Below are 21,735 nucleotides of genomic sequence, written 5' to 3' on the forward strand. Positions count from 1 at the left end.
GTGTAAGCAGAACTCAAGTTGTCGTCACAACAGCCTGTTTACCTGCCAGTATTACAAAGCTGTTTATGCTTTTTGGGAGGCTAGGGAAAGATCCTGCAGATGTATGATTCGAGAGAAGTAGCAAACTATCGACAGGAAGAAAAGAAAGGAAAACGAGAAAGTGGTGAAAATAGATTGTGTGTGGAAGTGAAACAGGGTGGAAAATGGGTAAAAGAAAACTAGAGAATGATGAGAATGGAAAAAGTAAAAGGGTTAAGGAAGATGGGGAAATAGACTAGAGAAAAGAGAAGAAAAGGACAAAACAAATTTGGAGGCATGGGAAAAAGAGTGAAGCAAAGAGAGGAGAGAGGCAAGGAGAAAGAGAAAGCAGTGAGAGATGAGAGATGTGAGGGAAAATGAAGAGGTAGAGAGAAATATGAAGAGCGGTAAAATATCAAAAGGGAAATGCAAAATGCAGACCTGAGAGATAAAGTACAGTGACAAGGGGAAAGCATATGAGTGTGGACAGAAATTTTTAATCTAATAAAACAACTACAAAGAATGAGAACGAAGATTCCTTAAATGCTAAGCTTGCCTTCTCGCCCCGCCCCTAGACCAGCCCGTGGGTCGAGTGCATTGATGTTAGGTCGAGTAGAAAATTCTACTCACTCGACCTGCAGGTCAAGTAAGATTTTTTAGATTTGTCGAGCCCTGCGAATCTCAGCGCCTTGTGGTGTCTTCTATTCCAAAAATATTGTTGCGCTGCCTTTGGCCCCATTCGCACATCGGTCCGCTACTGACGCCATCTCACAGGCACACGGGGCGCCCCACGCCGACTTTCAGCATTGTAGGATGGCCACACCAGTGCACCTTACTAGACACCACCTCGGTGCCATCCGGATCTTGGCATCTCAGCGCCTTGTGGTGTCTTCTATTCAGAAAATATTGTTGCGCTGCCTTTGGCCCCATTCGCACATCGGTCCGCTACTGACGCCATCTCACAGGCCAACGGGGCGCCCCACGCCGACTTTCAGCATTGTAGGATGGCCACACCAATGCACCTTACTAGACACCACCTCGGTGCCATCCGGATCTTGGCGCGTTGTGCTGCCTTCGGCCTATTCGCACATCGGTCCGCTACTGACGCCATCTCACAGGCCAACGGGGCGCCCCACGCCGACTTTCAGCATTGTAGGATGGCCACACCAGTGCACCTTACTAGACACCACCTCGGTGCCATCCGGATCTTGGCATCTCAGCGCCTTGTGGTGTCTTCTAGTCAGAAAATATTGTTGCGCTGCCTTTGGCCCCATTCGCACATCGGTCCGCTACTGACACCATCTCACAGGCCAACAGGGCGCCCCACGCCGACTTTTACCATTGTAGGATGGCCACACCAGTGCCACAACTTGCTAGACACCACCTCGGTGCCATCCGGATCTTGGCATCTCAGCGCCTTGTGGTGTCTTCTATTCCGAAAATATTGTTGCGCTGCCTTTGGCCCCATTCGCACATCAGCCCGCTACTGACGCCATCTCACAGGCCAACGGGGCGCCCCACGCCGACTTTCAGCATTGTAGGATGGCCACACCAGTGCTGCAACTTGCTGGACACCACCTCGGTGCCATCCGGATCTTGGCGCGTTGTGTTGCCTCCGGCCTATTCGCACATCGGTCCGCTACTGACGCCACCTCACGTGCCAACGTATTTTCTCCGCATTTTATACCCTATGCCGCATAACAGGTCATGTGACTTGTTTATAAAACTTTTCATTGGTTCATTTTACTTTTGGTTTCCTAATGATGGAAGGCTTGATCATATGACCTAAAAATAACACTTTTCATTGGATGAAAACTTTTTTTTTTCCGAAACGATGAAAGCCCCACCTTGTTTCTGGATGTTTCACACTGAAGCTGGCGTCACCATGAAAGCACCACCATCTCGTGGCTCCGTCGTGGTCATTCCGCGAGCAATCATGGCAGCCGCTCCCCACCAGAAGCCTGCAGGAGTCGGGGGCCTCCAAAACTTTTGTTCAATCCTCAAGGCGGAGGGGACGCTTTCGAGAATGGGGTCCAAGACCTAGCAGACAAGCGTCCGATTTCCAAGGTGTCCCAGGGCCATTTCAGTGGACCAGGCCCAAAAAGAAAAGAGCCTGCCGCCATTTTGAGAGTCCTGTGGCAGCCGCCTATCGCCGCACCGCAAGAGTGGGCGCAACTCAGCTGAATTGCGGCTTTTGACACAGTGGACCAAAAGCGGACGGAATGGCAACTGAAACGGTAAAGGGGCGCCCCACTACAACAGACGAGACTCCACCTGGAGAGGCCTGTTCACGCCGCCTCCCCCCCCCCCGGGGCGCCCCACGCCGTTATTCGGAGGGCGGCAACTTACTGGACATCACCTTGGTGCCATCGTTCTGCTGCCTTGGAACTATTCGCACAACAGTTTGCTACTGATGACCCACCCCCCGCGACGCCCCACGCCGGATGCCGAAATCAGTGCGGCACCCAGGCAACATCACCTGGGTGCCGTCCAGAAATAAACGGTAAAGGGGCGCCCCACTACAACAGACGAGACTCCACCTGGAGAGGCCCGTTCACGCCGCCTCCCCCCCCCCCCGGGGCGCCCCACGCCGTTATTCGGAGGGCGGCAACTTACTGGACATCACCTTGGTGCCATCGTTCTGCTGCCTTGGAACTATTCGCACAACAGTTTGCTACTGATGACCCACCCCCCCGCGACGCCCCATGCCGGATGCCGAAATCAGTGCGGCACCCAGGCAACATCACCTGGGTGCCGTCCAGAAATCTGGACGTTGTGCTGCGTTGGGACTATTCGCACAGCCGACCGCTACTTCGTTGTTTTTCCCTAAAAATGTTTATATGTTTTTACTGTTTTTGTTTTGTTGTATATATTTATATGTTATTAAAGTTTTATATTCCTACTACTTTGTTGGAGTGCTATATATTTTTAATGTGACACATAATTGTAAAAACTTTGATGTACAAAGAGTCATCCCTGGAATCTTCCGCTTCAGGCTCGGTCCCCTCCCCAATCACAATACAGGATGGTTTTCAGATAGTAGGAACGCGTGTGCTGTGACGGATCTCATCGAGTGTCGGCCTTGATCTACTATAACTCCTTTGAAGAGGGGTGATTCTTTACAGCTGGGGCCATAAACTACATCTGCAGGGCTAGCTGATAGCCTAGGACCGGCCTGGACAATCGGACACAGAGGAAAAGGAGTGTCAGAGGGTGCGGTAGTGAATAGGGCGAAAGGGAGGTGTCGGGCGGGCACAGGGTGTGATTCTCAGGGAAGAGCAGCGCAGATGGGGGGAGGTTTATTACCCATGCATAAGACAGCGAACGAGGGTGACCAGTGCCTGGGGGAGATGCTTGCGAGGGTGGGGAGCCATGCTAAGGATCGACAGCGTGCAGAGAGTGGGTCTGGTCAAGGCATCTAAAATGACTGCCGTGCACGACAAAAGTGTGGCATTTGAAAAAAGGCAAGATGGCGCAGACAATGTTTTTCAACACTTCCTGATTTCCTTCGAATCGAACGTTAACAGACGTTGGGGCATATTACCAAAGTTAAGCGATATTTATCCCTAACGATGCTTAGCAACAAATTTTTTACCGCTAAGCATCGTCAGAAATTATCGCAGATAAACCTTGCTATTATCAAGGTTTATCGCAAATGCCATAAAAAACGACCGCAATGCATTAATATCGCTGAAAACTCAGCAATATTCATGCATTACCGAGCTAATGCTCTTAGCCATGTTATCCACCTCCCATTGGATAACATGGCTAAGAACTGCTCAGGGCAGGTGGTAACTTTTGGAGATATTCGCGCTTAGCGCGAATATCTCCAAAAGTTGGTAATAGGAGATAGCGATGTTAGCGACTGTTTCCAGTCGCTAACATCTTGGCATGCCCACTTTGCATGTCATTAGTGATAAATATCACTGACATGCAAAGTGGGGCCCAAGATGGTCGCTATCTCCTACTAGCGGTTGCTAACTGATGTTAGCAACAGCTAGGTAATACAGAGATAATTTTATCTCCGCGAAGCGGAGCGCTGTTACAGATATATATCTTTTTTTGAACGTTAATTTCTCAAAATCCACTGAAGCACATATATTGAGACCTAGCAAAGGCACATCGAGCTACCAGTCCCTACAATTTTGCCAAGTTTCGTGCAAATCCATTCAGCCGTTCGATTATTATTATTATTTTTTTTTTTGCCCCGCGGGGCCCTTTTAAAACCTCCACATCAAACCTAGGGGGTCAGGGAGGATCTACTATGCCCCCTTATGGTCATTTGCCCCTTCGCTTTGGCCTCTTCTTGTCTCTCGATCCTACCGAGAGACAAGATGGCGGCCGCTACGGACTGTTTGGAATGTTTACAGACGCCGGAGAACCAATCAGCTTCGCAAAGCTCCGTTACGCGAAAAGTACGCGAAGCGGAGCGCTGTTACAGATATATATCTTTTTTTGAACGTTAATTTCTCAAAATCCACTGGAGCACATATATTGAGAACTAGCAAAGGCACATCGGGCTACCAGTCCCTAATATTTTGCCCAGTTTCGTGCAAATCCATTCAGCCGTTCGATTATTATAATTTTTTTTTTTTTTTTGCCCCGCGGGCCCTTTTAAAACCTCCACATCAAACCTAGAGGGTCAGCGAGGATCTACTATGCCCCCTTATGGTCATTTGCCCCTTCGCTTTGGCCTCCTCTTGTCTCTCGATCCTACCGAGAGACAAGATGGCGGCCGCTACGGACTGTTTGGAATGTTCACAGACGCCGGAGAACCAATCAGCTTCGCTTCACAAAGCTCCGTAACGCTAAAAGTACGCGAACTGGAGCGCTGCCCGGTCCGCTGTTACAGATATATATCTTTTTTTGAACGTTAATTTCTCAAAATCCACTGGAACACATATATTGAGACCTAGCAAAGGCACATCGGGCTACCAGTCCCTACAATTTTGCCAAGTTTCGTGCAAATCCATTCAGCCGTTTGGGCTAAAAGTGAGGCCAACCGCCCTATGGAAAACTCAATGTTAAAAACACGTTTTGGGACCCCCCTTTTTTCTCGGCCCCCCCTTGACGAACCCCCCCAAATTTTCAGGGGCTGCTCAGAAACAAAATGTTCCATTTTCCAGAAAATTTCAGCCAATTCCGTCCACAAACGCCAAAGTTATTAGACATAGAATTTTCAAAAATCCCATAGAGAAAAAATCCTAACTATATATACCTACTGGGGACCGCCAGTAGGTAATATATATATATATAAGGGTCTGGCATCGTCTTCTGTTTGAGTGTTTACTTGCTTGAAAGACGTCTACATACCGAATATATATATATATACACACATATATACATACATAAAACGAAACAAATAAAAACATAATAATATTAGATATATTTAAACAACATTAAAAAAAGTTTACAGTCTGGGAATAATAGATGTTCTATTTCCACTCCATTCTGTGCAACAGTAGGGAAGGGTTTGGAGTTTAGAGGGATCCAGTCTGTACAACTGTACTGAAAGTGGTAGACTCCACAGGGTTAACCTTTACTACTCCCACACCAGTCTGTGCAACAGCAGGGAAAGTGTTGGATTCCAGAGGGTTAACATTTACTATGCCTACTCCAGTCTTGCAACAGTAGGGAAAGCTTTGGATTCCTGAGGGATAAAACTTGCTATACCCACTCCAGTCTTTGCAACAGTAGGTAAAGCTTTGGACATTAAAGGGGTTAAATTTACAATTCCCACTCCAGTCTGTGCAAAAGTAGAGAAGATGTTGGACTCCGGAGATGTAAGATTTACTATTACCGTACTCTATGTAACAGGAAAAGCATTGGATTTAGGAGAGGTAAAATTCACTATTCCCACTACAGTCAGTGCAACAGTAGGAATGGCTTAGAATTTCGGAGGGCTGAAATTTACTATTCCCACTACAGTCTGTTCAAAAGTAGGGACATCGTTGGACTTTGGCGGGGTTAAATGTACTATTCCCACTCCAGTTTGTGCAACTATAGGGAAAGTACTACACTTCAAACATATAACATATATGAAACATCACTCTATTAATTTATGACAAATATACAACTCTTAATATAAACTTTATTAGTTCATGAAAAACACACACACACATATATATATATATATATATATATATATATATATATATATATATATATTACCTACTGGCAGTCACCGGTAAGTATATATAGTTAGGACCTAGGGGCATATTATCAAGGGATTTATCTCCGCTTTCTTGGCTTTAAAAGCCAAAAAAAGCGGAGATAAAATTATCTCCCTATCAGCAATAGGGTGCTAACACGCAAATTCGCATGTTAGCAACCTTTTTCTCTACGCTTTCCGTTGCATCTCTAATGGGGGCGTTCCAGAGAAAAATAATAGGAGAAATGTTGTTAAATGACATTTCTCCTACTATCAAGGATTTTGCTAACCCTGTTAGTGATAAACAAAGCAGCGCTAACCACGGTTAGCGCTGCTTTTTTTACTCCTGGTATTTTCCTGACTTAGCCATGATATCCTATGGAAGGTCGATATCATGGCTAAGCTTGTGAGCCCCTATCATCAAGCTTACGCCAAGCTTCGAGAGATTATCGTTGGTTTTCCAGTGGTAATCTCTCATTTGGCAGTTAGCGCGAGGATTTTGATCAATTCTGAGATAATCCTTGCTAATAGCAAGTTATCTCTGCGATAATTTCTGGCGATGCTTAGCGATAAAAAAATCGTTGCTAAGCCTCGTTAGCGATAAATATCGCTAATCGTTGGTAATATGCCCCCTAGTTTCCATAGGAAATCCACAACATTCTATTGGGAATAACTTTGGCGCCGGTTGATGACTCTTTGTGAATTTCTCAAAGAAGATGGCCCGCTCCGCTCCACTTCTTCCCTGAAAGATTTGGGGGGATTCGTGAAGTGGGGGCTGAAAAAAAGGGGGTCCCAAAATGTGTTTTCCCTATGCAATTTTCCATAGGACGATTAGACACGCTACAGCCCGAACGGCTGAACGGAATTACAAGAAATTTGACAAAATGCTAGAGTCTGATTCGCAGATCGCCCTTTTGTTTAAATGGTATAAATCCCTCCAGTAGTTCCTTAGAAAATCAAAAGAGAAAAAATGTATATATCTAGAGGAGCTTACTGTAAGATTACTGTAAGCATACTGTACTCTGTACCTTTCCGAGCACGAGCTGAATGCTAATTGGCTGTCAACTGTGTGTAAACACTCCAAACCAGAAAGTGTTGGCAGCCATCTTGTGCCTCGGTAGAATGAGGCACAAGAAAGCAGAAAAACAAACATGTAGAACGCAAAAAGGGGGCAGGGTAGAAACACCCTGACCCCCTAGACCTGCTCAGGGATCCCACAAGGACCTCCAAGCCGCCCCCCCCCAATTTTTCTTTGACAAAAACCGCGGAGTACGAGTACTGTACGAGCACGGTAAGCTTACTGTACGCTTACTGTACTCTGTACCTTCCGAGCACGAGCTGAATGCTAATTGGCTGTCAACTGTCTACAAACACTCTAAACCAGAAAGTGTTGGCAGCAATCTTGTGCCTCTGAAGACTGAGGCACAAGAAAGCAGAAAAACAAACGTTTAGAACGCAAAAAAGGGGGCATATATATATATATATCTATATATATATATATATATTACCTACTGGCAGTCACCGGTAGGTATATATAGTTAGGACCTAGGGGCATATTATCAAGGGATTTATCTACGCTTTTTTGGCTTTAAAAGCCAAGAAAGCGGAGATAAAATTATCTCCCTATCAGCAACAGGGTGCTAACCCGCAAATTCGCATGTTAGCAACCTTTTTCTCTACGCTTTCCCTTGCATCTCTAATGAGATGCAAAGGGGGCGTTCCAGAGAAAAATAATAGGAGAAATGTTGTTTAGTGACATTTCTCCTATTATCTAGGATTTCGCTAACCGTGTTAGTGATAAAAAAAAGCAGCGCTAACCCCGGTTAGCGCTGCTTTTTTTACACCTGGTATTTACCTGACTTAGCCATGAAATCCTATGGAAGGTCGATATCATGGCTAGGTTTGTGAGCCCCTATCATCAAGCTAACGCCAAGCTTCGAGAGATTATCGTTGGTTTTCCAGTGATAATCTCTCATTTAGCAGTTAGCGCGAGGATTTTTATCACTTCTGAGATAATCCTTGCTAATAGCAAGTTATCTCTGCGATAATTTCCGGCGATGCTTAGCGATAAAAAAATCGTTGCTAAGCCTCGTTAGCGATAAATATCGCTAATCGTTGGTAATATGCCCCCTAGTTTCCATAGGAAATCCGCTACATTCTATTGGGAATAACTTTGGCCCCGGTTGAAGAATCTTTGTGAATTTCTCAAAGAAGATGGCCCGCTCCGCTTCTTCCCTGAAAGTTTTGAGGGGATTCGTGAAGTGGGGGATAAAAAAAGAGGGGGTGTCCCAAAACGTGTTTTCCCCATGCAATTTTCCATAGGACGATTAGACACGCTACAGCCCGAACGGCTGAACGGAATTACAAGAAATTTGACAAAATGGTAGAGTCTGATTCGCAGATTGCCCTTTTGTTTAAATGGTGTAAATCCCTCCAGTAGGTCCTGAGAAAATTAAAAGAGAAAAAATGTATATATCTAAATGAGCTTACTGTAAGATTACTGTAAGCATTCTGTACTCTGTACCTTTCCGAGCACGAGCTGAATGCTAATTGGCTGTCAACTGTGTGTAAACACTCCAAACCAGAAAGTGTTGGCAGCCATCTTGTGCTTCGTTAGAGTGAGGCACAAGAAAGCAGAAAAACAAACGTGTAGAACGCAAAAAGGGGGCAGGGTAGAAACACCCTGACCCCCTAGGCCTGCTCAGGGTGTCTCACAAGGACCCCCAAGGCCCCCCCCAAATATTTTCAGGCCAAAAACTGCGGGGTACAAGTACTGTATGAGTACTTTATGCTTACTGTAAGCTTACTGTACTCTGTACCTTCCTGAGCACGAGCTGAATGCTAATTAGCTGTCAACTGTCTGTCAACACTCCAAACCAGAAAGTGTTGGCAGCCATCTTGTGCCTCGGTAGACTGAGGCACAAGAAAGCAGAAAAACAAACATGAAGAACGCAAAAAGGGGGCAGGGTAGAAACACCCTGACCCCCTAGGCCTGCTCAGGGATCCCACAAGGACCCCCAAGGCCCCCCCAATTTTTGATTTGACAAAAACCGCGGAGTACGAGTACTGTACGAGCACGGTAAGCTTACTGTAAGCTTACTGTACTCTGTACCTTCCCGAGCACAAGCTGAATGCTAATTGGCTGTCAACTGTCTATAAACACTCCAAAACCAGAAAGTGTTGGCAGTCATCTTGTGCCTCTGTAGACTGAGGCACAAGAAAGCAGAAAAACAAACATGTAGAACGCAAAAAGGGGGCATATATATATATATATTACCTACTGACGGTTGCCGGTAGGTATATATAGTTAGGACCTAGAGGCATATTATCAAGGGATTTATCTCCGCTTTTTTGGCTTTAAAAGCCAAGAAAGCGGAGATAAAATGATCTCCCTATCAGCAACATGGTGCTAACCCGCAAATTCGCATGTTAGCAACCTTTTTCTCTACGCTTCCCCTTGCATCTCTAAAGAGATGCAAAGGGGGCGTTCCAGAGAAAAACAATAGGAGAAATGTTGTTAATTGACATTTCTCCTATTATCAAGGATTTCGCTAACCCTGTTAGTGATAAAAAAAAGCAGCGCTAACCGCGGTTAGCGTTGCTTTTTTTACACCTGGTATTCACCTGACTTAGCCATGATATCCTATGGAAGGTCGATATCATGGCTAAGTTTGTGAGCCCCTATCATCAAGCGAACGCCAAGCTTCGAGAGATTATCATTGGTTTTCCAGTGATAATCTCTCATTTGGCAGTTAGCGCGAGTATTTTTAACACTTCTGAGATAATCCTTGCTAATAGCAAGTTATCTCTGCGATAATTTCCGGAAATGCTTAGCGATAAAAAAATCGTTGCTAAGCCTCGTTAGCGATAAATATCGCTAATCATTGGTAATATGCCCCTTAGTTTCCATAGGAAATCCGCAACATTCTATTAGGAATAACTTTGGCGCCGGTTGATGAATCTTTGTGAATTTCTCAAAGAAGATGGCCCGCTCCGCCCCACTTCTTCCCTGTAAGTTTTGCGGGGATTCGTGAAGTGGGGGCTGAAAAAAAGGGGGTCACAAAACGTGTTTTCCCCATGCAATTTTCTATAGGACGATTAGACACGCTACAGCCCGAACGGCTGAACGGAATTACAAGAAATTTGACAAAATGGCAGAGTTTGATTCGCAGATCGCCCTTTTGTTTAAATGGTGTAAATCCCTCCAGTAGTTCCTGAGAAAATGAAAAGAGAAAAAATGTATATATCTAGAGGAGCTTACTGTAAGATTACTGTAAGCATAATTTACTCTGTACCTTTCCGAGCACGAGCTGAATGCTAATTGGCTGTCAACTGTGTGTAAACACTCCAAACCAGAAAGTGTTGGCAGCCATCTTGTGCCTCGGTAGAATGAGGCACAAGAAAGCAGAAAAACAAACGTGTAGAACGCAAAAAGGGGGCAGTGTAAAAACACCCTGACCCCCTAGGCCTGCTCAGGGTGTCTCACAAGGACCCCAAAGGCCCCCCCCCAAATATTTTCGGGCCAAAAACTGCGGGGTATAAGTACTGTATGAGTACTTTAAGCTTACTGTAAACTTACTGTACTCTGTACCTTCCCGAGCACGAGCTGAATGCTAATTGGCTGTCAACTGTCTGTCAACACTCCAAACCAAAAAGTGTTGGCAGCCATCTTGTGCCTCGGTAGACTGAGGCACAAGAAAGAAGAAAAACAAACATGTAGAACGCAAAAAGGGGGCAGGATAGAAACACCCTGACCCCCTAGGCCTGCTCAGGGATTCCACGAGGACCCCCAAGGCCCCCCCCCAATTTTTTTTTTTTACAAAAACCGCGGAGTATGAGTACTGTACGAGCACGGTAAGCTTACTGTAAGCTTACTGTACTCTGTACCTTCCCGAGCACGAGCTGAATGCTAATTGGCTGTCAACTTTCTATGAACACTCCAAAACCAGAAAGTGTTGGCAGCCATCTTGTGCCTCTGTAGACTGAGGCACAAGAAAGCAGAAAAACAAACGTGTAGAATGCAAAAAGGGGGCATATATATATATATATATATATATATATATTACCTACTGGCGGTCGCCGGTAGGTATATATAGTTAGGACCTAGGGGCATATTATCAAGGGATTTATCTCCGCTTTTTTGGCTTTAAAAGCCAAGAAAGCTGAGATAAAATTATCTCCCTATCAGCAACAGAATGCTAACCCGCAAATTCGCATGTTAGCAACCTTTTTCTCTACGCTTCCCCTTGCATCTCTAAAGAGATGCAAAGGGGGCGTTCCAGAGAAAAATAATAGGAGAAATGTTGTTAATTGACATTTCTCCTATTATCATGGATTTCGCTAACCCTGTTAGTGATAAAAAAAAGCAGCGCTAACCGCGGTTAGCGCTGCTTTTTTTACACCTGGTATTTACCTGACTTAGCCAGGATATCCTATGGAAGGTCGATATCATGACTAAGTTTGTGAGCCCCTATCATCAAGCTAACGTCAAACTTCGAGAGATTATCGTTGGTTTTCCAGTGATAATCTCTCATTTGGCAGTTAGTGCGAGGATTTTTATCACTTCTGAGATAATCCTTGCTAATATCAAGTTATCTCTGCGATAATTTCCGATGATGCTTAGCGATAAAAAATTTGTTGCTAAGCCCCGTTAGCGATAAATATCACTAATCGTTGGTAATATGCCCCCTAGTTTCCATAGGAAATCCGCAACATTCTATTGGGAATAACTTTGGCGCCGGTTGAAGAATCTTTGTGAATTTCTCAAAGAAGATGGCACGCTCCACTCCTACCCCGAAAGTTTTGGGGGGATTCGTGAAGTGGGTGCTGAAAAAAACAGGGGGGGTCCCAAAACGTGTTTTCCCCATGTAATTTTCCATAGGATGATTAGACACGCTACAGCCCGTACGGCTGAACGGAATTACGAGAAATTTAGCAAAATGGTAGAGTCTGATTCGCAGATCGCCCTTTTGTTTAAATGGTGTGAATCCCTCCAGTAGTTCCTGAGAAAATCAAAAGAGAAAACATTTATATATCTAGAGGAGCTTACTGTAAGATTACTGTAAGCATACTGTACTCTGTACCTTTCTGAGCACGAGCTGAATGCTAATTGGCTGTCAACAGTGTGTAGACACTCCAAACCAAAAAGTGTTGGTAGCCATCTTGTGCCTCGGTAGAATGAGGCACAAAAAAGCAGAAAAACAAACGTGTAGAACGCAAATAGGGGGCAGGGTAGAAACACCCAGAACCCCTAGGCCTGCTCAGGGTGTCTCACAAGGACCCCCAAGCCCCCCCCCCCCCAAAATTTTTTGGGGCCAAAAACTGCAGGGTACGAGTACCCTATGAGTACTTTAAGCTTACTGTAAGCTTACTGTACTCTGTACCTTCCCGAGCATGAGCTGAATGCTAATTGGCTGTCAACTGTCTGTCAACACTCCAAACCAGAAAGTGTTGGCAGCCATCTTGCGCCTCGGTAGACTGAGGCACAAGAAAGCAGAAAAACGAACATGTAGAATGCAAAAAGGGTGCATATATATATATATATATATATATATATTACCTACTGGCGGTCGCCAGTAGGTATATATAGTTAGGACCTAGGGGCATATTATCAAGGGATTTATCTCCGCTTTTTTGGTTTTAAAAGCCAAGAAAGCGGAGATAAAATTATCTCCCTATCAGCCACCGTGTGCTAACACGCAAATTCGCATGTTAGCAACCTTTTTCTCAACGCTTTCCCTTGCATCTCTAATAAGATGCAAAGGGGGCGTTCCAGAGAAAAATAATAGGAGAAATGTTGTTAATTGACATTTCTCCTATTATCAAGGATTTCGCTAACCCTGTTAGTGATAAAAAAAGCAGCGCTAACCGCGGTTAGCGCTGCTTTTTTTACACCTGGGGCCTCATTTATGAGAAAAGACGCATCGCTGCGTGAAAGCAGCGATGCGTCACTTCTCAGTGCGCACTCCTTGCGACATACCTGATGCGTCATATTTAATGTATGACGCATCATGTCGCAAGGAGTTACAGATATGTCAGTATTTCTGACGTATCTGTAAGCGCAAAAGTGACGCATTGCTGGAGTGTGTCACAAAAGTGACGCAACTCCAGCAATGCGTCCTTTCACATGGGGTAAGCCCCATGTGAAAGGGCTTGCGTCAGTCTTACGCCTGCTGTGAGGCAGGCGCAAGATTTTGACGCAACAGCGTCCTAAAGGTGATGCAATGAAATCTCATAGATTTCACTGCGTCACTATTACGAGGCTTTTTGCGGGGGAACGCCCCCTCTGCATACATTATACCTGACGCAGGTATAATGTAGCGCAGGGGTTTACAAAGTGACGCATCTGCTTAGATGCGTCACTTTGTAAATAGTGCGCAACAGGAGGCATGTTTTACGCCGCCGATGCGTCACAAAACGTGACGCATTGGAAGCGCAAAACTGACGCAAGGCCTCATAAATGAGGCCCCTGGTATTTTCATGACTTAGCCATGATATCCTATGGAAGGTCGATATCATGGCTAAGTTTGTGAGCCCCTATCATCAAGCTAACGCCAAGCTTCGAGAGATTATCGTTGGTTTTCCAGTGATAATCTCTCATTTGGCAGTTAGCACGAGGATTTTTATCACTTCTGAGATAATCCTTGCTAATAGCAAGTTATCTCTGTGATAATTTCGGGCGATGCTTAGCGATAAAAAAATCGTTGCTAAGCCTCGGTAGCGATAAATATCGCTAATCATTGGTAATATGCCCCCTAGTTTCCATAGGAAATCCGCAACATTCTATTGGGAATAACTTTGGCGCCGGTTGATGAATCTTTGTGAATTTTTCAAAGAAGATGGCCCGCTCCGCTCCACTTCTTCCCTGAAAGTTTTGTGGGGATTCGTGAAGTGGGGGCTGAAAAAAAGGGGGTCACAAAACGTGTTTTCCCCATGCAATTTTCCATAGGACGATTAGACACGCTACAGCCCGAACGGCTGAATGGAATTACAAGAAATTTGACAATATGGCAGAGTTTGATTCGCAGATCGCCCTTTTGTTTAAATGGTGAAAATCCCTCCAGTAGTTCCTGAGAAAATGAAAAGAGAAAAAATGTATATATCTAGAGGAGCTTACTGTAAGATTACTGTAAGCATACTGTACTCTGTACCTTTCTGAGCACGAGCTGAATGCTAATTGGCTGTCAACTGTCTGTCAACACTCCAAACCAGAAAGTGTTGGCAGCCATCTTGTGCCTCGGTAGACTGAGGCACAAGAAAGCAGAAAAACGAACATGTAGAATGCAAAAAGGGTGCATATATATTACCTACTGGCGGTCGCCAGTAGGTATATATAGTTAGGATTTTTTCCCTATGGGATTTTTGAAAATTCTATGTCTAATAACTTTGGCGTTTGTGGACGGAATTGGCTGAAATTTTCTGGAAAATGGAACATTTTGTTTCTGAGCAGCCACTGGGAATTTGGGGGGAGTTGGTCCAGGGGGGGCCGAGAAAAAAGGGGGGTCCCAAAACGTGTTTTTAACATTGAGTTTTCCATAGGGCGGTTAGCCTCTCTTTTAGCCCGAACGGCTGAATGGATTTGCACGAAACTTGGCAAAATTGTAGGGACTGGTAGCCCGATGTGCCTTTTGTAGGTCTCAATATATGTGCTGCAGTGGATTTTGAGAAAATAACGTTCAAAAAAAGATATATATCTGTAAGCGCGGACCAGGCAGCGCCCCGGTACGCGTACTTGACGCGTAACGGAACTTCGCGTAGCGAAGTTGATTGGCTCTCCGGTGTCTGTCAACATTCTAAACAGTCCGGAGCGGCCGCCATCTTGTCTCTCGGTAGGATCGAGAGACAAGAGGAGGCAAAAGCGAAGGGGCAAATGACCTTAAGGGGGCATAGTAGATACTCCCTGACCCCCTAGGTTTGATGTGGAGGCTTTAAAGGGGCCCCGCTAAGCAAAAAAAAAAAAAATTTTTTTTGTTTTTTTTCGTGGTTAGCGCCCGGTACGCGAACCGGGAAGCGTACTGGGGAGCGTATCACAATAAAAAATGAATGATAGACTTTTCAAATGCTGTATGTTAATTGATTGTTGGTTTTGTTGATTATTTTTTTTTTTTTTAAACTTTTTTTATTGTGTTTCATAATTTATTAAACTTTCTAACATTTCATTGTCAGAAATTTCATAATCATGGAATATAGATTGTAGTCTCTGAGGTTGTAAAATGTCCTCATTTGCAAGGAGGTTATCTACTGCTTGTACACATTGCAGTAGTTCTTGGTCCCATGTTTCATCCATAAATTCAATCTCATTTGGATCAATGATTTCTGTGTTGGACTCTGGAAGGACAATTTCAAATGAAATGTTTTGTTCACTTTCCATTTTTCCTGAAATTTGCATAAAAAAAATATATATTAGTAGAGGTAGGGCACTGTTGGGATTAATTTTAGATAGGCAGTTTTTATCAGAGAATTTATCTTTGGGCAGTGTATAGTATCAGAGTGGAAGTAGGAATATAAAAAAGTGTATCTAAATTTATAAGTACTACAGAGGGATAGTATATAACTAACAGAAAAAGTTTGCCATATTAACTTAAAGTGCACAATATACTTCAGTTTTAAAAATAACAACTTACCTTTAAAAAGAAGTTGAAGTTATTAATGAAAATCCAAATGAAATGTACACCAGGAAGTAGTAGTCAAAATGGCTGTGTTTCCTTCTCTTCCTTTATATATATTCGGGTACATAACCAATCAAATGTCAGGTAAAAAAAGTAGAAAATGAAAGTAACATTTTAATTGGTTGTCAATTCCAACACTTCAGATGTGTTTTGTGAAGTAATTTACCTCACGGTATTTAGAGAGGTCTACAGGCTAAATGGCTAAATGGAATTCCAATCAAATTTGTGAAAATGGTAGGGATTGGTATGTAGTATGAGCTAATCTATATTTGGTGAAATTGTCTCAAGTGGCTTTTGTGTGAACTACTTTCCCACCTTTTTTGATGGTGCGCTTCCCAGGAAGCGACCCGGTACGCGAACCGGTGAGCGCCCTGGTACGCGAACCTTAAGCGTAACGGGAGTCCACCATTTTGTGTTTCGGTCGAATTATGATACAAGATGGAGGGCAAATAATGTTCAGAATAGGTAGAAGGGGGCACGGTAGACTTATCTTGACCCCCTAGGTTTTGTGAGGGTGGCTGAGGAGGCCCATATGTGCGAAAAAAAAACATTTTTTTAAAAAATTTCGCGAGGTTAGCTCCCGGTACGCGTACCGGGTAGCGCACCAGGGAGTGTACTTTGTTGAAAATTAGTGAAAAAAGTTAGAGTAAAATAATAATTGTGAGTAATTAGATGTAGGGTAGCTCTGAGAAGAGCTTTTGGGTTTATAGTACATTTTGGTACTTATAAGTAGGTACCAATGCACATTTTTAAATTCAGAGTGAAAACTCTGTTGCCCTCATCTGAGAAGTGAACTCCATCTCCTCTGTAGATATCTTGCATGTAATAACGCAAGTTATTGTTGTACAGGGAGCCCATTCCATGGTCTCTCATGTAAGCTGAAACAGATTTGTTTACATGCTTCCTCGACTTCTCAATTTGTGGACAAAATTGGTTTGACCACCTCCATTTCTGTCTTTGGCATATATTTGAATATACCAAGGCAGTCTGAGGAAAAAGTGCCATTAATTGCTCAAAGGTGTCCTTTAAAAGCATTTCCAGACCTACACCAGTCAAAGTGCCCAAGTCATTACCTCCACAGTGCACAATTAACAGGTCAGGTTTTGGCAAATGCATAAAGGTTTTCACCAATGGTATCAATTGGTGACATTTTAATCCTCTGTGGCCAAACCACTTAATTTCCACATCTTGTAAATTGAGGTTAGGTAAATTCCTGCTTTCAACGTACATGATAGTTGATAAATTCGTTCCCTCAAAAAATTTATATACATAAAAAAATTATATTAAATACATATAAAATATATTTTTCCTTTAAAAGAAGAATACATTTTACAGCTTTTGATATTTGCTATTAAAAAACCATTGAAATTCACTGAAAAAACCATAGGTTATAGACCATATATAGTTAGGAATTAGCATTTACAAAACCTTGAAAATTCACTGAAAAAACCATAGGTTATAGACCATATATAGTTAGGAATTAGCATTTACAAAACCTTATTTTACTCACACAAAACCATTGAAATTCGCATATATAGTTAGTTGCACTAACTATATATCACGCACCCGCAATCCACTGCTGATCATGTCACATATTACATCATTCATGACATGGTCAGTGACATCACTGATGACATCACTGATGACATCTCAAATGACATCACTGATGACATCACTGATGATATCTCAAATGACATCACTGATGACATCTCAAATGACATCACTGATGATATCACTGATGACATCACTGATGACATCTCAAATGACATCACTGATGACATCACTGATGACATCACTGATGACATCTCAAATGACATCACTGATGACATCACTGATGACATCTCATTTGACATTACTGATCACATCACTGATGACATCATTCATGTGATAATACGATGAACCTCATCAGACTCTAATATAACCTTAGATACACTCAGTGTAAACAGACACTCACAGACTGTCACTCATCCATGGAGTTACTCACACACCTAGTCAGTCATGCAAAGAATCAATCACACCTCGATTTCCTCAACTATACAGTTATACACACCTTACTTATTCAAACATATACTAACACATATTTACTCTCTTATACAATCCCTGATACAAGTTCACAATTATCCATACAGCCACTCACACATTCACTGGCTCTTATGCACAGTTATTTATATATGTCAACTCTCACATGTACTGTGTTTTACATATGTACTTACTTTGACATGTAGCACTGAGATATCCATTCACTCACCAATACACTCATGCACAGTCAACCGCCCATACAGCTGTTTCCACATGCACTTTTGAACCCATACATCTAGTGAATCAACTGCTCACACATCTATGCACAGAGTCATACACCTCCCAGCCACCCACACACAAACTCAGTCTCCCATACAAATACTTGGGCAACCAATCAATAACCCATATAGTTACTCATATAGCTACTGATCAACACATGCAGCAGTTTACAGAACAACAGACATAATGATGCACAAATTAAGACAGTTTAGTCACTAACCCATGCACTCAGTGAGACACATTTAATCACTCACTCATACAGTCAGTCATGCACCTACTAAATCCTTCATCCAGACACTTATACATCCACTCATTCTTCAATATGTAAGACATATTTTAACTTTACAGAAAGATACAGTCACTGGATGTTGTCATCAGTGATGTCATCAGTGATGTCATTTGAGATGTCATCAGTGATGTCATCAGTGATGTCACTGACCATGTCATGAATGATGTAATATGTGACATGATCAGCAGTGGATTGCGGGTGCGTGATATATAGTTAGTGCAACTAACTATATATGCGAATTTCAATGGTTTTGTGTGAGTAAAATAAGGTTTTGTAAATGCTAATTCCTAACTATATATGGTCTATAACCTATGGTTTTTTCAGTGAATTTTCAAGGTTTTGTAAATGCTAATTCCTAACTATATATGGTCTATAACCTATGGTTTTTTCAGTGAATATATATATATATATTACCTACTGGCGGTCGCCAGTAGGTATATATAGTTAGGACCTAGGGGCATATTATCAAGGGATTTATCTCCGCTTTTTTGGCTTTAAAAGCCAAGAAAGCGGAGATAAAATTATCTCCCTATCAGCCACCGTGTGCTAACACGCAAATTCGCATGTTAGCAACCTTTTTCTCAACGCTTTCCCTTGCATCTCTAATAAGATGCAAAGGGGGCGTTCCAGAGAAAAATAATAGGAGAAATGTTGTTAATTGACATTTCTCCTATTATCAAGGATTTCGCTAACCCTGTTAGTGATAAAAAAAACAGCGCTAACCGCGGTTAGCGCTGCTTTTTTTACACCTGGTATTTTCATGACTTAGCCATGATATCCTATGGAAGGTCGATATCATGGCTAAGTTTGTGAGCCCCTATCATCAAGCTAACGCCAAGCTTCGAGAGATTATCGTTGGTTTTCCAGTGATAATCTCTCATTTGGCAGTTAGCGCGAGGATTTTTATCACTTCTGAGATAATCCTTGCTAATAGCAAGTTATCTCTGTGATAATTTCGGGCGATGCTTAGCGATAAAAAATCGTTGCTAAGCCTCGGTAGCGATAAATATCGCTAATCATTGGTAATATGCCCCCTAGTTTCCATAGGAAATCCGCAACATTCTATTGGGAATAACTTTGGCGCCGGTTGATGAATCTTTGTGAATTTCTCAAAGAAGATGGCCCGCTCCGCTCCACTTCTTCCCTGAAAGTTTTGCGGGGATTCGTGAAGTGGGGGCTGAAAAAAAGGGGGTCACAAAACGTGTTCTCCCCATGCAATTTTCCATAGGACGATTAGACACGCTACAGCCCGAACGGCTGAACGGAATTACAAGAAATTTGACAATATGGCAGAGTTTGATTCGCAGATCGCCCTTTTGTTTAAATGGTGAAAATCCCTCCAGTAGTTCCTGAGAAAATGAAAAGAGAAAAAATGTATATATCTAGAGGAGCTTACTGTAAGATTACTGTAAGCATAATGTACTCTGTACCTTTCCGAGCACGAGCTGAATGCTAATTGGCTGTCAACTGTGTGTAAGCACTCCAAACCAGAAAGTGTTGGCAGCCATCTTGTGCCTCGGTAGAATGAGGCACAAGAAAGCAGAAAAACAAACGTGTAGAAAGCAAAAAGGGGGCAGTGTAGAAACACCCTGACCCCCTAGGCCTGCTCAGGGTGTCTCACAAGGACCCCAAAGGCCCCCCCCAAATATTTTCGGGCCAAAAACTGCGGGGTACAAGTACTGTATGAGTACTTTAAGCTTACTGTACTCTGTACCTTCCCGAGCACGAGCTGAATGCTAATTGGCTGTCAACTGTCTGTCAACACTTCAAACCAGAAAGTGTTGGCAGCCATCTTGTGCCTCGGTAGACTGAGGCACAAGAAAGCAGAAAAACAAACATGTATAACGCAAAAAGGGGGCAGGGTAGAAACACCCTGACCCCCTAGGCCTGCTCAGGGATTCCACAAGGACCCCCAAGGCCCCCCCCAATTTGTTTTTGACAAAAGACGCAGAGTATGAGTACTGTACGAGCACGGTAAGCTTACTGTAAGCTTACTGTACTCTGTACCTTCCCGAGCACGAGCTGAATGCTAATTGGCTGTTAACTGTCTGTAAACACTCCAAACCAGAACGTGTTGGCAGCCATCTTGTGCCTCGGTAGACTGAGGCACAAGAAAGCAGAAAAACAAACGTGTAGAACGCAAAAAGGGGGCACAGTAGAAACACCATGACCCCCTAGGCCTGCTCAGGGGGTCCCACAAGGACCCCCCAAGGCCCCCCCCGAATTTCTTTTTTGGACAAAAATCACGGGGTACGAGTACCGTACGCGTACCTTTCCGAGTACGAGCTGCATGCTCATTGGCTGTGAACACTCCAAACCAGGAAGTGTTGGCAGCCATCTTGTGCTCTGTAGACCGAGGCACAAGAAAGCAGAAAAACAGACATGTAGAACGCAAAAAGGGGGCAGGGTAGAAACACCCTGACCCCCTAGGCCTGCTCGGGGATATCACAAGGACCCCCAATGCCCCCCTGTAAGAAATGTGGTTACCAAATCTCCAGGGGGGGTAACACGGAACCAAGCGGGCAGGCCAAACTTCGGAGGACATGTGAATCACTCACGCAATACCCACAGACGACACACCAGGCACACCACAAAAGAGGCAGGACACCAGTTTGAGTTGGAAAACTAGTAAGTAGTTTAGTATATCTCCAACCTGCTAGGCAAAAATGCATAAACAGTGGTATCACAACACGGCGCCAACTGGCACCAGAGCCAAGTGTATCAGGGGGGATTATTTACATGGGAAGTCCGTAAGTCCATGGCTGAAATAAAGAAGGTGATTACATTTGTCATTAAACCTGGGGTCACTATGGCGGGGCCAACTCAGGCTCTCATCCTTAGCAGTAGACTGTAACTGCAAAGTACAACATTAGCATTAGGACACCCCATTCAGTATAACTCCAACATGACCCCTGTAAGGGAAAAGCTTCATAACATCACAGCAAGTCTCAACAGACTGGAGCACCTGTAATAAAGCAGCAGGCTTACTCAATAACATGGAATGTAACCAGGGGCATGGTATGACACGTCAGGCCAGCACAGGGGCAGGACACCTGCCGTAAAATGGCAAATCAAGGTTTTACTCCACCCTCAACCTGTGGGAATATAACACTAGGCAGAACTTGTAATGCCTGCATATGTGGGCATCCAACTTTAGGCACAAACTCCTAGAACATAGGGCCTCAACAGCATATCTGGAATCAACCGGTACTGGATGACTACTCAGCCCGGGACCTGCATGAAAGCATGAGGGCATCAACATTAGATATCGGTCTCATCACCTTAGGCCAGGGATATGACCATCTCATCAG

This window comes from Lissotriton helveticus, chromosome 3_2, assembly GCF_964261635.1.
Source record: "Lissotriton helveticus chromosome 3_2, aLisHel1.1, whole genome shotgun sequence".
NCBI lineage: Eukaryota > Metazoa > Chordata > Amphibia > Caudata > Salamandridae > Lissotriton > Lissotriton helveticus.